Raw genomic sequence first — 16,591 nt, 5'->3', positions numbered from 1 at the left:
ATAGATGTTCAATGCCATTTTGTGTGTTTACACTTGTGATTGGGGAGTTGTAAAAATGGCAGTTGAGTTGCATTTTTAACACCGCTCAATGCCACCCCCACACCATCCTTCTCAAGCTGCAAAAGCAGCCAGACAGGGGTGTACAAATGCCACAGCAATAATGATACCCCCATTGCATTTGGCAGCAGTACTGCCCATTTTAGTAAATAGGGCCACGGTGCAACTGCCCTGCAACCATGTGTAATGCACATGTGGCTCAGCATTTCAAACAGGCAGTGAGGAGACCACAACACTCCCCTTCCACCTGCACCTGTAATAAGCAATACAAAGCAGAGGTCTGGCAATGTTAGCCGCACATCTACACATTGTCTTTGAACAGCAGAGGGAGGAGCTCATTAACCACTTGCCAACCGTCCCACGCAAATATACTGTGGCAGGGTGTCTCGGCTGCGCAAAATCAAGATCTACGCGATTTTGTGCACGCGGTCTCGGTGGCACGCGTGCCACGCTCGCGCTGTGTCTAAAACACAGCAGGAGGTGGGCCATGGGAGGAGTGGAGGCGATTGCCATAGGCCTCCCGCAATCGTCAGAGAAACTGACAGAAGACCCGCCCGCTTATGTAAACAAAAAAGGCGAGTCTTCTGTCACACAGGCAGGGAGAGATCAGGAGTTTCAGCTAAGCTGAAACCCCGAACTCTCTGTGCCTGTCACAGAACCCCCCCCCCCCCACAGTGAGTAAGCAGTTAGGCATACATTAACCCCTTTGATCACCCCCAGTGTAACCCCTTCCCTGCCAGTGTCATTTATACAGTAACAGTGCATATTATTTAGCACTGATTACTGTCTTAATGTCATTGGTCCCCAAAAATTGTAAAAAATGTCAGTTAGGGGTCTGATCTGTCCGCCGCCAATGTTGCAGTCCCGCTAAAAATCGCTGATCGCCGCCATTACTAAAAAAAAAAACAAAAATAAAAAGTTCAAAAATCTATCCCGTAGGTTGTAAACGCTGTAACTTTTGCGCAAACCAATTAAAATACGCTTTTTGCGATTTTTTTTTTTACCAAAAATATTTAGCAAAATACAAATTGGCCTAAACCGATTTGAACATTTTTTTATTGGGAATGATTTATAGCAGAAAGTAAAAAATATGGTGTTTTTTTCAAAATTGTCACACTTTTTGTTTATAGCACAAAATCTAAAAACCGCAGAGGTAATCAAATACCACCAAAAAGAAAGCTCTATTTGTAGGGAAAAAAAGGACATCAATTGTATTGGAGTACAGCATCGCACAACTGAGCTGTTTTTCAATATAGTAACGCAGTGTAAAAAATGGCCTGGTCATTAAGGGGGGTAAAACCTTCCGGAGCTGAAGTGGTTAATTTGGATCTGATGAATAAAGTGATTGTAAAGCTTCCATTACTTTTTTTTTATTATTAAAATATTAAACATTTCATACTTACCTGCTCTGTGCAAAAGTTTTTTACAGAGCAGCCCCAATCATCTCTCTCCTCTTCGGCAAGTGTCCCCATAGAACGTGGCTTTCTTTTGGGCACTCGCCTATAGACACAGATAGCAGGGCTCAGACCAACCCTTCCCCCTTCCCCTCCCCCATATGATTTGATTGGTAGCAGCAAGAGTCAATGGCTTCTGCTGCTATCAATCTGCCCAGTGGAGAGGGAGAGAGAGCCAGGAGAGCCGGTGGTCCCATATACAATGCTGGATCGTAATTGGGCTCAGGTAAGTACAAGGGGGTGAGATCTTCTGCAACAGGTGGTTTTTAACCCTAATGCAAAGAAAATAAAGCCTGAAGCCTTTACAAGCACTTTAACCTGCTCCTGCTTCCATTGCCTGGTGTCAGGAAAGGGTTCACCTGCTGGTGGCACTGTGGCTCCCAGATCTATAGGCTGCAGCTCCATTGTCCACCAGCAGCCAGAAGTACATGGGAATCAGGCATCACCTGATGCTCGTTGAGAAGTGTATTTAGGCCCTGCCTATGCTCTTCCTCCTTTCCTTGGTCTTTTGTCTTCATGTGCCCCCTGACCTGCGTTCCTGCATCCTGCTCCTGGACCCTGACCCCAAACCCTACAGCCTGATCCCTTCCTGTCTGCTCTGTCTCCTGTTACCCTCTCCCTGTCCTCTCTTGCTCCCAGCTCCCTCTGCTTTATCACCCATGTATGACTCGGACTCTGTTACAACTACGCTTCGCATTTCCTGTTTTCTGTATATACTTTGTTTTAGCAGTTGTTCATTGTGTGTCACTATTTGTTTGGTCCTCTAGTTTGATTTACACAGTTTTGGAATATTGGGAGGTGCGTTTACATTACATGTTATTCACTTATTTTTAAATAAAATTATATTATTTTACTTGTGCCTGGTATTCTCTGTGGCAGTCCATACATTTCTGGTCAAGCCTGTTCCTGACACCTGGCTGTGTGCGAAAACATCTCTGTCTCCATCCATGAATATTGATATCAATATACAGTAAAACCTTGGTTTGAGTGTAACTTGGTTTAAGAGTGCTTTGCAAGACAAGCAAAATGTTTAAATACATTTTGACTTGATATACAAGCGATGTCTTGATATACAAGTAGCCTCAAGTCACAAGCTGAGTATAAAAGAGAAGAGAGGCGCCTCTAAGTGTAGCAATATGGTTACATTTAATGAAGGTACAACATTTAGCAACTCACAGGGTTGATGATTGAAACAGGCACATCTAAGGATGCAGGCATCCAGGCTAAAGCTGTCCACATAGACCATTCTCTGCACCGCCATCTACGTCATCCCTTCCATGCTGCCCCTCGCTTTAACATCGCTTTACTGCAGGGTGGTCTTCCCGGTCAGGATTACAGACTGGCAGCCGTCGGTGCAGAAGATAGTCTATGTGGACAGCTTTACCCCGGATGCCTGCCTACTTAGATGTGCCTGTTTTATTCATCAACCATGCGAGTTGCTAAATGTTGTACCTTCATTAAATGGAACCATATTGCTACACTTAGAGGCGCCTCTCTGCTCTTTGATACTCTGTAGCTCCTGCTGGATTTTGCTTCTAATCCCCTTGTGGAAGCGGCTATTTGTGGATGGACATTTTATGGTTATATAACCTATCGCAATGCTATAATCTTTTTATATGGACTATAAACTGAAGGATTTATGAATAAATGGTTGTGGAACGAATCATCTGAGTGTCCATTATTTCTTATGGGGAAATTCGCTTTGATATAAGAGTGCTTTGGATTACAAGCATGTTTCCGGAACGAATTATGCTGGCAATCCAAGGTTTTACTGTATTCATATATTATCCAATACATTTTTTTAAATAGATTATCCATTTAAATTTTCTGTCCTTTATTTTCCTTTTCCCCAATAACAATGCAATATAATGTGAAATGTTAGAAAAAATATTTCAGTTTGTGGGTTTCTGTAAAAAGCCATGAAGGACATCCTAGAAAGGACAGCATTCATAGTCCCTAGAGTGTACTGAAAGCTTGGGTCAGCTTAGATCTACAATCAGGTCAGGACCAAAGAGAGCCCATGGCAAAGATCAGATGAAAGGGACCCATCTTCACTGAGTTAGCTGCACATCAACCAGATTGTTTGAAAAAAAAAAACAATGTAGATATACAAAATAAAGTCATTTTTGATCTTGCAGGTAAGAAACTGGACAAGGTAAAAATATAAATTAGGTGATAATCTGGACAATAGCAGCTGGACATGGGAGATCTATCCGGTCTTAAAGAAATATACAGTGTTTTTTGTACATTATCCTTATTTACTACAGTATGTTCAGTTATAACATTTTAAACCTGTAATTTTTAATTTCTCCAAAGCACATTAAAGCGGAGTTCCACCCATTTTTTTTTATTGTTGCAATGTATGTTCAAAAGGACTGAGAACGCTTTTACCAATGGCAAGTTTTTTTTATTTTTTATAAGTAACTACCTTATTTCTTATTTTCAGTAGCAATTCTGGCTGCGGCCGCCTGGGTGATTACGTCACTAGGCAGTTCGCAAGGGCTCCTGGGATAGCAGCGTCATGCATCCCAGGAGTCCTTGCAAATCGCCTAGTGACGAAATCTTGCAGGTTTTTTCCAGACCAGAAATGACGCGAACAGGATGAGTTAGGCGCCATTTTCTAAGAACATTTTCCAAGGAGGAAGTAGAGCATATCTGCTCGGGACCAGTCTACGCAGGCGAGAGATATCGGGAGGTGCATCGAAAACCCGGAAATGAAGAGAAGAGGGCTTCAGATGCCCACAGCCAACATGGAACCTCTGCCTGCTTCAGAGTGAAGGTTAGTAATCAAATATTTTAATATCAAGAAAAACAACCACATGACATGTTCTTAATGTTAATGTATATGTTTAGACAAGTACAGAGGAGTCTTTAAAAAAAAAAAAGTGTTTGCGGGACTGGAACTCTGCTTTAATATTTCATATTTATTATTTTCAGCCAGAAGGTGTTGCACTAGAGCAGTGTTTTTCAACCTTTCTTAGTCAAGGCACCCTTTGAATTGTAGACAATCTCAAGGCACCCCATTCTAAAATGTAAAATACTATTCTAATCGTTCTTCATAATGCGGCAGCAACGAAACACGTAGGACATCCAACAATAGAGGTGATTTACTCTTCCAAAGGAAATACACTTTTGCACACTGGTACCGACTAGTATTCCAATGTTTCTCTTCTCCCTCAGTTTCTCTCCATCACTCAGCTATTCTGACCCCCAGTGTTGATGGAGAAGGGCAGGGGAGGATCAAACAAGGATGCTATGGAGGCAATCATCACCCTTCTTATCAACACTTTGTGTATCTAAAAGGCAGGCTTGATCCACCTACTGGCTTGTATACAATTTTTGGGCAATTTGTAGGCATTTTGCCAAGGCACCCCTGAAGAAACCTCAAAGCACCCCAAGGTGCCTGGGCACCCTGGTTGAAAAAGGCTCCACTAGAGTATACGGATTGCAAGTAAATCCTTACTTCTCCCGTATGTAAAGTATATTTATCCCTTGCAGACTAAGGGACATGTAGTGGACCACTCACACAGATAGCTTTATAGGTCAGAAGAGAGACCCTCCCCTCTTTCCCTGACTCTAGTTCATACAGCTCTGTAAGGAGTCACAGGGGTCCACTTAAAAGCCAAGGCCAAGTTCCCTTTTTACAAAAACTGGATCATGCAAACAAGGGGTCCCAGTAGTTTAAAACAGTGTTTTCTCAACCTTTTTTGTGCAAAGGCACACTTTTGTCATGAAAAAAATCATGAGGCACACCACCATTAGAAAATGGTACTGGGAGGCGGCGGCCTGGAGGAGAAGAGGCTCAGAAGGGGTGACGTCACTGGTTGCTAGATGCTAAGCGGCCTCTAGCCTAGCAACCAGTGCTCCCCGCAGAGAGAGAGAGCGCCGCCGCAGCCACAGGACACAGGCAGAGAGAGCAGCGCCGCAGCCACAGGACACGAGCGGATGATAGATGGTCAGTAAGGCGGTTCTGCGAACTGCCAAAGCTTCGGATGAAATTGGAATTTTTCCCACGGCACACCAGGCAATATCTCACGGCACACTAAACATAGAAACATAGAATGTGTTGGCAGATAAGAACCATTTGGCCCATCTAGTCTGCCCAATATATCTGAATCCTATGAATAGTCCCTGGCCCTATCTTATATGAAGGATAGCCTTATGCCTATCCCATGCATGCTTAAACTCCTTCACTGTATTTGCAGCTACCACTTCTGCAGGAAGGTTATTCCATGCATCCACTACTCTCTCAGTAAAGTAATACTTCCTCATATTACTTTTAAACCTTTGCCCCTCTAGTTTAAAACTGTGTCCTCTTGTGGTAGTTTTTCTTCTTTTAAATATGCTCTCCTCCTTTACCGAGTTGATTCCCTTTATGTATTTAAAAGTTTCTATCATATCCCCTCTGTCTCTTCTTTCTTCCAAGCTATACATGTTAAGGTCCTTTAACCTTTCCTGGTAAGTTTTTTCCTGCAATCCATGTACTAGTTTAGTAGCTCTTCTCTGAACTCTCTCTAGAGTATCTATATCCTTCTGGAGATATGGCCTCCAGTACTGCGCACAATACTCCAAGTGAGGTCTCACCAGTGTTCTGTACAGCGGCATAAGCACTTCTCTCTTTCTACTGCTTATACCTCTCCCTATACATCCAAGCATTCTGCTGGCATTTCGTGCTGCTCTATTACATTGTCTTCCCACCTTTAAGTCTTCTGAAATAATTACTCCTAAATCCCTTTCCTCAGATACTGAGGTCAGGACTGTGTCAAATATTCTATATTCTGCCCTTGGGTTTTTACATCCCAGGTGCATTATCTTGCGCTTATCCACATTAAATTTCAGTTGCCAGAGTTCTGACCATTCTTCTAGTTTTCCTAAATCCTTTTCCATTTGGCGTTTCCCTCCAGGAACATCAACCCTGTTACATATCTTTGTGTCATCAGCAAAAAGACAAACCTTACCATCGAGGCCTTTTGCAATATCACTTATGAAGATATTAAACAAAATTGGTCCCAGTACAGATCCCTGAGGTACCCCACTGGTAACATGACCTTGTTCTGAATGTTCTCCATTGACTACAACCCTCTGTTGTCTGTCACTCAGCCACTGCCTAATCCACTCAACAATATGGGAGTCCATGCTCAATGACTGCAGTTTATTGATAAGTCTTCTATGTGGGACAGTGTCAAAAGCCTTACTAAAATCTAGATATGCAATGTCTACTGCACCTCCACCGTCTATTATTTTAGTCACCCAGTCAAAAAAATCTATAAGATTTGTTTGACATGATCTCCCTGAAGTAAACCCATGTTTTTCATCTTGCAATCCATGGGATTTAAGATGTTCCACAATCCTATCCTTTAATAGGGTTTCCATTAATTTGCCTACTATTGATGTCAGACTCACTGGTCTATAGTTGCTCGATTCCTCCCTACTACCTTTCTTGTGAATGGGCACGACATTTGCCAATTTCCAATCTTCCGGGACGACTCCTGTTACTAATGATTGGTTAAATAAATCTGTTAATGGTTTTGCCAGCTCACCACTAAGCTCTTTTAATAATTTTGGGTGTATCTCATCAGGACCCTGTGACTTATTTGTCTTCACTTTAGACAGCAATCTTAGAACGTCTTCCTCTGTAAAGACACATGCATCAAACGATTCATTAGTCATCCTTTCAAGTGGAGGTCCTTCTTTTTCTTCTGTAAAAACTGAACAGAAGTATTCATTAAGGCAGTCGGCTAGCCCTTTATTCTCTTCTACATACCTTCCGTCCTTTGTTTTTAATTTAGTTATTCCTTGTTTTAATTTCCTTTTTTCATTTATATATCTGAAGAATGTCTTATCCCCCTTTTTCATAGACTGAGCTAGTTTTTCTTCTGCCTGCGCTTTAGAAGTTCTTATAACTTGCTTGGCCTCTTTCTGCCTAATCTTGTAGATTTCCTTATCTTCATTGCTCTGGGTTTTTTTATAATTACAAAATGCTAGCTTTTTATTTTTAATGATTTGGGCCACTTCTGCTGAGTACCACAGTGGTCTCTTCCTTTTTTTGCTTTTACTGACAAGTCTAATGCAATTTTCTGTTGCCTTCAATAATGCACCTTTTAAGTAGTCCCATTTCTCCTGGACTCCATGTAATCCGTACCAGTCTGATAAGGACTCTATGACTAATTTCATTTTTGAAAAGTCTGTTTTTCTAAAATCTAAAACTTTTGTTTTTGTGTGGTGTGACTCTTTCACAGTTCTTATATTAAACCACACTGACTGGTGATCACTGGATGCCAAGGTTTCGCCTAAGGTTTAGCGTGCCGCGGCACAGTGGTTGAAAAACACTGGTTTAAAATACATTGTATTGTTTGTAAAAATATAGTTTGATGCACATTCCATACCTATAGGCCTTTTCTGTCACATGAAGCATGGCCGGAATGCTGCCAATGTTTACATTCCTATGTTCTGACTTATTTTCATGATATGTGCTACAACAAAATGGCAGCTGAACCTTCTTTTTGAAGACATATGATAATCTTTTCAGTTGTCCTCAAAGAAGAAACATTGGTTGTGCCAGTTTATAAATTGCCCAACTACAGCTATTTTACCTTGGCTATTGGCATCAAATGGGATTTGGTCTCCGCACAGACCTCAACATTCAGGAAGGTGTGAGCGTGCAGATCTATACAGCAACTGACCACTGTAAAGATCGTTCATCAAGTCTCTGTGGATGCATCTTTCACTGATCTAACTCCATTACATTGATATTTGATTGGATTCTCTGGGTTACGGTCTCCTAATCCTGCCCTTTGCCCCATTTGGTTGCAGCATGACCAGCTGTAAGCAAAGGAAGCATCCTCAAGCTTTAATACGGATCACGGCCTTTCAGGCTCACAAAAGAAGCCCAATGCCACATTTAATACCTTACAGGTTCAGGGAATTGCCTTTTAGAAAATCCATGCATATAAAAGAAAAAAAAAATTACCACTGTCACCATTAATGTAAAACCAAAACGAAAAAGTAAAGTGCCAGAGTATAATATCTAAAGACACACAGCGTGGAGAAAGCAACGCATAGCACAATGTCACACCCAATAAGAGACTGTGAAAGAAGCACAATCAGCAGGAATTCTAGGGATGACATGCATTTAAATAAGTAGCTATAATTCCTTATATAGCAACCACCTCCCAACATCCCAGAAGTTAGAAAAATGTTAATTCTGATTTAGTGCAGACTGTATGGGCCCTTAAATATTCCTGCTGTAGCCTGTGCTCAACAGATGCTTAAAAGTGAACTCTGGAATAAGCAAAAATGGATTTTTGTAAAATCTTACCGTAAAATCCTTTTCTCTTAGCTCATTGACAGACGTAGTCCTCGGTGATACAGCACCTTCGGGTTATGTTGCCTCCACAGGAGTAGGACTAGACAGGAAATAAAATGCTCTGGCCACACCCTAGGGGCAGTCCCAGAGGGTATATCCTCTCTATCTCTGCCTCAGCAAATCAGTTATGTCATAAAAGCAGTCTTTAGAGAATTTAACCCAACCCAACTCAAAAAAACAGAGGGGCGGGTACTACGTCTGTCAATGAGCTAAGAGAAAAGGATTTTACGGTAAGATTTTACAAAAATCCATTTTTCTCTATCGCTCATTGACAGACGTAGTCCTCGGTGATACAGCACCTTCGGGATGTCCCAGAGCAGTATCACAAATGAGGGGTGGGAAAATGGAAATCAAATCCAAATCTAGAAGGCCCAACCGGTGCCAACTAGAAGTTTACAATGCTCATCCTTAATGATGAGACTCAAAAAAATTTTTCAAACAGAAAAAAACCCTCGAGGTAGACCACCGGTCTCCTCAAATTGCGGCCTGCAAAACCTTGCGGCCAAATGAGGCATCCGCCGATGCCATCACATCAATTTTATAAAATTTTGTAAAGGTATGTACCGACGACCAGGTGGCCGCTTTACATACCTGGACCACTGACGCCTGATGGCGAAAGGCCCAGGAAGTACTGAGCGCTCGAGTGAAGTGCGCCCTAACAGGGAACGGAGGATTCCGACCCTTAATAGAATAAGCCTGTACCACCGTCTGACTGATCCATGTAGATATGGTCGCGGCAGACACAGGCAACCCCCTTCAAGGGCTATCCGTGATCACAAAAAGTGAGTCCGTCTTACGAAAACCACTTTAGGAAGGAAGGATGGATTCGGAAGAAGAACCACCTTATCCCTATGAACCACCAGATCTGGGGAACGACAGGATAATGCGGCCAGTTCTGACACCCTGAGTAGAGAAGTAATGGCCACCAAGAAGGCCACCTTCTGGGAATGTAAGCAAGGGAATCTCCCTAATATCTTCAAAGAGAAGTTTCTGAAGAACCGACCACACTAAATTAAGATACCAGGCGGTAAGGGTGCGCGCACTGGCGGAGCCGGATGTCGCACCCCCTGGATGAAATTCCGCACCAAGGAATGATTAGCCAAAGGTTTCTTGAAAGAAGATTGCTAACGCCGAAAACCTGACCCTTGATCGTGCTCAAGGATAGTTTCTGCTCAACCCCTTGTTGCAGACAGACCAAAATTCGGGTCACCGAATAGGTCTGTGGGGGAAATCCAATAGATTCACACCATGCAATATAAGACTTCCATGTGCTGGAAGTCGCTTTCCTTGCTTTAACTGGAGGTAGGAATAACTGAAGCTGACACTCCCTTGTCCTTCAGTACCTGGGTCTCAATGGCCAGGCCATTAAGCCAGCGACTGTAAAGCAAGATGGAAGATCGGTCCCTGAGACCGCAAATCATGCCTGAGAGGAAGTCTCCAAGGAGCGTCCGCGACTAGCCTCGCCAAGTCGGCGTACCAGGCTTGACGAGGTCAATCCAGAATTTCCAGAATAACTGGAATTCCCTCCACCTCTATCCTGCAAAGAAGTTCCCGCAGCAACTTGAGAGGATGGAAGGCATGCCGTAGCTGATACTGCCCCCACGGGGCGATCAGCGTTTCTGCTGCGTCCGCTAGAGGATCGTGGCGCGAGCTACAAACCTCCGCACCTTCCTGTTAGGCCAAGGTGCCAACAGATCCACATCCGGGATGTCCCAATGAAGGGACAGCTAGGGAAAAAACCTCTGGATGAAGAGGCCATATGCGATTGGATCCGAATCGGGCTGCTCTAGAGCTGCTCGATCCAGTAAATCAGACAAAATCTGATCGCTCTCAGTTCCGATACCCTTATTGGTAATCTGGATACTATCGGAAGAAATGACTTCCCCTGGTTGAGCATCGGAGACTTCCTGGTCCGCTCGCTCAACCGGATCCGATTGTCCAGGGAATCGGAATTCTGATTCCATTAAAAAAGAATCTCCTTCAGGAGAATTCGGGTATGAGACTGGGTATACGGTACTGCCTCTAAGAAGGCCACCATCAGTCCCAGCCAATTGACGGACAGCAACATCCGAATCGTTGACTGAACCTTCTGGAGTTTCCCAGCAAGGAGAAACTCTCTTGCCCAGGATGTATCCAACCTTAGGCCCAGATAGTTCAGTCTCCTGGTGGGAACCAGGGATGATCTTTGGGAAAGTGAAAAAAACGCTGATGTCCTGCGATGATGGGGATATAAAGATAGGCATCCTATATGTCTATGGACGCCAGGAAATCTCTTTTATGCAGGGAGGCCACCACTGTACGGATGGACTCTATTTCTTCCCAAGTCCAGATTTGGACGCACCTTGCCCTCTTTCCTGGGCATTGTGAATAGGTTCGAATAGAACCCCTGAAACCGTTCAATGTTAGAAGGGCAGAATCGCACCGGTGGAAGTGATCGAAACTCGATCCTGTGTCCTCCAGAAACCGGTGAAGACATTCCCCCCCCCCACCCCAGAGATGGGTAGGGGCGCATCAGGCTATATTCTTCAGGCTTGGCTGAGCTGGACTCTTTGTTTACCCGACCAGCGCCCTTTGAAACCCCTCTAAAGGGGCTTTGGAGGGTTTCGCCTTATCGCCCGCCCTCGCGGAACGAACAACTCTATATGAGCAGAAAAGGAAGGTCCTCGTTAGTTACGAGGTCTTTTTATCCTAACAGTCTGTGGCAAGACAGCAGGTGGTACCGTCTATCCTATAAAGACGAATTCCTCAAACGGATAGCACCTAGCCATGCGTTTGGAAATAACAGGGGTTCGTTTCAAAACGACCCCATTTGGGTAAAGGAAAATCCTTCGCCCTTTTGGTAGGCTAACAAGTACCAAAAAGGAATCTCAGTCTCAGCTACCTCTGCCGGTGTAACCTCAAGACTAAAGGTTTCCCGGACGAACACAACTAGTGCATCCACCACTCTTGTGCTATGGCGGAGGCAGAAACGTGCTCCTCACTGCTGAGGAGACATTACCTGAGACAACAGCCCCCTAAGAGGGACCTGCAACTGCATTGACCAGTTCCGAATCCGTATCTGATAAACAATAGGGGTAGGCGGGGGTCGCTACTTGACCCCCGTCCCTGACAGGCCACCTCCACCCGGGATACCAAAGACTCCAAAATTGCCGATAATGCATTAAAAACAAGTGGGGTACTGGAGGGTCCTGCGGCCACCTTGAGGGGATCAGGTGGGGATACCTATGCGGCAGGGTCAATGATTATACAAGACACTTGCCAGTGACAAAAAATGACAAGTAAAAAAAAAAAAAAAAAAAAAAAAAGAAGAAAAACTTTTTTTTTTTTTGTGTACCCCAGTCGCAACAGCGCCCCTCAGTGTTACCTGCCTTTTTGGACCCAAAGAGAGAGAGACAGACCCCAAGGCTCATCCCTGATGCACAGAAGTTTTCATCAGCTTGCTCAGTGCTTGTCTTGTTACAGACAGGAAGTCTTTGGCCCTATTTCCTGGGTAAAAGAGGCGGCTCCGCCCCTTAACACGCCTGCCGGCTCCTCCCCCTGGCTCCATGAGGTGTTTGAGTCACCTCAAACATGGCCGCCCCCATGCTGGAGACACGAGGCTACACCAAAATGGCGGCCTCGTGCGATCTACCAGACAATGGCAGCGGCCTGCGGCATGTCTGCAGAAGGATCTCGGCCTCACAACCTTTCACCCTCATGGTGGTCAGCGTGGTCGGAGGTACCGGACCCTAGCGGGCCATATGCGGTCCGCTGCTTAGCTGGAGGAATGATCTGGAATGCAGTATACATGTATAGACATCGCCCTGTGGCTACTGACAGGTAGGATACCTTATACTATCACAGTAAAGTTCTAGTACTGCCACTGACTACAATCATTTACACATCTTTACAATTAGATTGTCAGCTCCCAAACCAAGCCTCCTGGCTTCTTGTACACAAAAATCACACTCAATTAGGGGGATCTGTGACATGTTGTAGGATAGAGGGGAACCCATCCTTACCATTACAGAGAGGGGCCCGCATTCACCACAAGACCGTCAGGGGGAAAGGGGGAACATACTACTCACCATACCGGAACCAGGCGGGCGCCAACTCCTGACAGTACCCCTCTCCACCGAGGTAGGAGGGCTGTCGACCAATACAGGCGCCGTGACTCATGGTCTTTGGCGTTTCAGCGAGACGTTTAACTCGCAGGGTCAGTCCCCGTCCAGTGGGACTATGTCGCGGCCGACCCAGCGCGGAGCTATGGCCTGCACGCGCTCGTAGGCTGAACTGGGGTGACCACTGGATCTCAACATCCAGCCCGTCGCCCAGTTCAGCTTTCTTGCTTGAAGATCTCACAGGAACACTGGAGAAAAAAAGCGGTCTTAAAAAATTCTTTTCTAAGAAAAAAATCCTGCCAGGACCGAAGATCCCAGCAAGGTATCTAGGTCCTTACTCCTGACTAGACAGAAAAAAACTGATTTGCTGAGGCAGAGATAGAGAGGATATACCCTCTGGGACTGCCCCTAGGGTGTGGCCAGAGCATTTTATTTCCCGTCTAGTCCTACTCCTGTGGAGGCAACATAACCCGAAGGTGCTGTATCACCGAGGACTACGTCTGTCAATGAGCGATAGAGAAATATTGTTTAAGAGGCATGTGTATTCCTACTTGAATCTTGATGTGCTTTGTGTATTTCTTCCAGATCTGTGCAGCAATCAAATGTAAAAGGAGCTTCCCTTTGTGCAGGAGCTTCCTGTATTAACCCCTTGGATCCAGCACCTGCCAGCCCTTTAAGGGGTTTAGAATGCTGGCAGGCGGGGCTTCAGGTCATGTGACCATGGTGGTCACGTGATCGGGTGCTTTTAGTTCGCTGCTGGTAACTGGTGTCATATTTGCGATATAAGAGGTTAAAGACCAGTCACTGCTGCTTTCTCCCCTTGTGCAGAGTGAGTGGTCTTGTATCTGCCCCTTCCTGAAATTTCTTGTCACTGCCATGCTTACAAAGTAATATCCGGCTTGCAAATTACAAAACAAAGTGCTCTTATGCTTTTTGCCCCTGTGCCATGACCTAACCAATCCCACCCTCCACAGCTGCATACATATGGTCTGACAGCCGTGGCCTCCTGGGATTGTTGACTTCCAAGTCCTCTTTGTACTGACAGTGTCTACCTTCATCTCTGGCCTCGGGAGAAGAGAGCTGGACTAAGACATTGAAAAATAGATTTTTGCTGCACTCGGATTTTGAGAAACAAGCTAAGTATAGTGCAGGGACAGGACAAAAGTTAACTGTGGATTTTGAAGGTTTTGAAATGATCACCTAACAAAAATGTAAATTGAAGTGCCACACCACTGCTAAAAAGTCCAGATACAACTTTATTCAATAAAAGTCAAGGGAACAATCCATTAGCTGATCTGGCAGCTGAACCATCTGCTGACAAGGTCTGTGCTTGCAATCATAATTGTAAAAATAACATCAAGGCTTCGTTCACACTAGTGAGACTCTAAAGTAGCATGAATTCAAGTGTGACTTAGTAATGCAACTTTTTTGAGACTTTTACACTCTGTAGCACTGAAGCCACTTAACCACTTGCGGACCAGCCACAGTATATATACCGTGGCAGGTCTAATGCACGAAACGACGTACCCGTATGTCGTTTCGTGCAATAGCCAGTGGTGGCACACGTGCGCACTGATTGGCCACAGGGGGAGACAATCAGTGGGTCCGGCAGACACGATGTCCGCTGGCCACCTGTGATCGCTCCCCCAGAGAGGTAGAATGGTGGTCAGCCGATGTAAACAAGGCAGACCCACGTTCTGTCAGGAATGAACACAGTAATCTTGTGTCCCTGCTAAGCAGGAACAGGGATCTCTGTGTTCATCCAGTGAGTCCATCCCTCACACACTTAGAAAGCATCACCTAGGGACACACTTAACCCTTTGATTGCCCCTGGTGTTAACCCCTTCCCTGCCAGTGCCAATAGTACAGCAACAGTGCATATTGTTAACATTGATTACTGTAACAATGTCACTGGTTCCCAAAAAAGTTTAAAAAGGTGTCCGATTTGTTCTACGCAAAGTCTCAGTTCTGCTAAAAAAATCCCTGGTCGCCGCCATTACTAGTTAAATATAAATAAAAAAAAATCCCATAAAAATATCCCATTGTAGACGCAATACCTTTTGCGCAAACCAATCAATATACGCTTATTGGGATTTTTTTTTTTTACCAAAAATACGTAGCAGAATACATATTGACCTAAAGTGATGAAGAAATTAGATTTTTTTACATTTTTTTAAAGAATATGTTTTATAGCAGAAAGTAATATTGTTTTTTTCAAAATTATCTGTCTTTTTTTTTTGGTGTATGTGTGTATATATAACAATCAAATACCACCAAAAGAAAGCCCAATTTGTGGGAAAAATTTTTATTTGAGTACAGCGTTGCACGGCCACACCATTGGCAGTTCAAGTAACGCAGTGCCGTATCGCAAAAAAATGGCCTGGTCATTAAAGGGGTAAAACCTTCAGGTCCAGAAGTGGTTAATATTAGTGCAGGAGTTGCACAGATTTAAACGGGTTTCATTGAAATCAATGGGCTGCCACTTTCCATGGGGCTTTATGTGTCCAAAGTCGCACAAGTGTGAACAGAGCCTAAAGGTCCAGTATATGTATAGTCTATTCACATTGTTGTCATAAGCCCTGATAAAACGGGTGTTCTTGGACTCCCGAAACATGTTGACTTTTCAGGCTGTAGATTAGAGTGGAGTTTTTTTTTTTTCCCTGGTGACCATGGGACAAAAAGTGATGGTAAAATTCAATATTTTAAAGGGATTCCCAAAACAATACACAAGTGCAAAATTTAATATGGAGACAACTGTTCAGGTGGTAACAGCATGCAGAGCATTCCTCTCCCCTTCCCTGTTGTGTCTACAATATAGCAACAAAATAAAGACAGGCATTTTAGGCCTTCCTTACTTTATCCAAAACTTAAAAAAAAAAAAAAAAAATTTAGCTAGACTTAGTTTAAATAATTGTTATGCCAAATTATAATGCTCTCAGCATACTGTACCCTCATTACTGCATTTTTACAGAATGAATCCATCTAAACTCAGCGTGCTGTGCTGTTCCTGCTGGAGCCATTTTGGACAACTCATCAGGAACATTTATATGAAGCCATAGTAAAAGAAAAGCTCTAGAACAGCCCTCCTGGTATAGGCTAAATCCAAAGTCCCAGAGCTACAAGGCCACACTACTAACAACTAAACCAGTGGTCCTCAACCCTGGCCTACAGGGCCCACTAACAGGCCACATTTGCAGGATAACTGAAATACATCCCAGGTGATATCATTTGCTGCTCAGTGATTGCAGTACTCTAGTCTGCATCTCCCCAAGGTAATACTTAAAATCTGGCCTGTTAGTGGGCCCTGTAGCCCAGGGTTGAGTACCACTGAACTAAACTACCACAATGTACCATTAAGGCCTCATGTACACTGCTGCTGATAAATGGACGTTTAGGAGCAGTTGAGCATTTTTTTCTGAAGCCCCTGAATTCTCCTCTATGTTATCTTATTTGTCCATGCACACTGAGTTGTTTTTTTATAGACAATTAGAGACAGTTGTGTTTCGAGGCAATTTCTTAAAAAGCAAAAAAAAATGCGTTCAGAACGGAAGTTTATAGGCATTTGAAATGCCAAATGCCTCTAACAGCTTGCAAACTTGTCTAAACGTAGTAGA

The 16,591-nt window shown here is 44.0% G+C and overlaps 1 protein-coding gene across 2 annotated transcripts in view; it reads right to left on the bottom strand.

The window, feature by feature from the left end:
* Positions 1 to 16,591, bottom strand: part of GNAO1 (G protein subunit alpha o1) — a 414,541-nt gene that overhangs the window by 163,802 nt on the left and 234,148 nt on the right. The gene's annotated exons all lie outside the window — the stretch shown is intronic.

This window comes from Pelophylax lessonae (assembly GCF_965119305.1).
Source record: "Pelophylax lessonae genome assembly, chromosome: 10".
In the NCBI taxonomy this organism is placed as follows: domain Eukaryota; kingdom Metazoa; phylum Chordata; class Amphibia; order Anura; family Ranidae; genus Pelophylax; species Pelophylax lessonae.
This window is presented reverse-complemented; position numbering and strand designations above follow the sequence as displayed.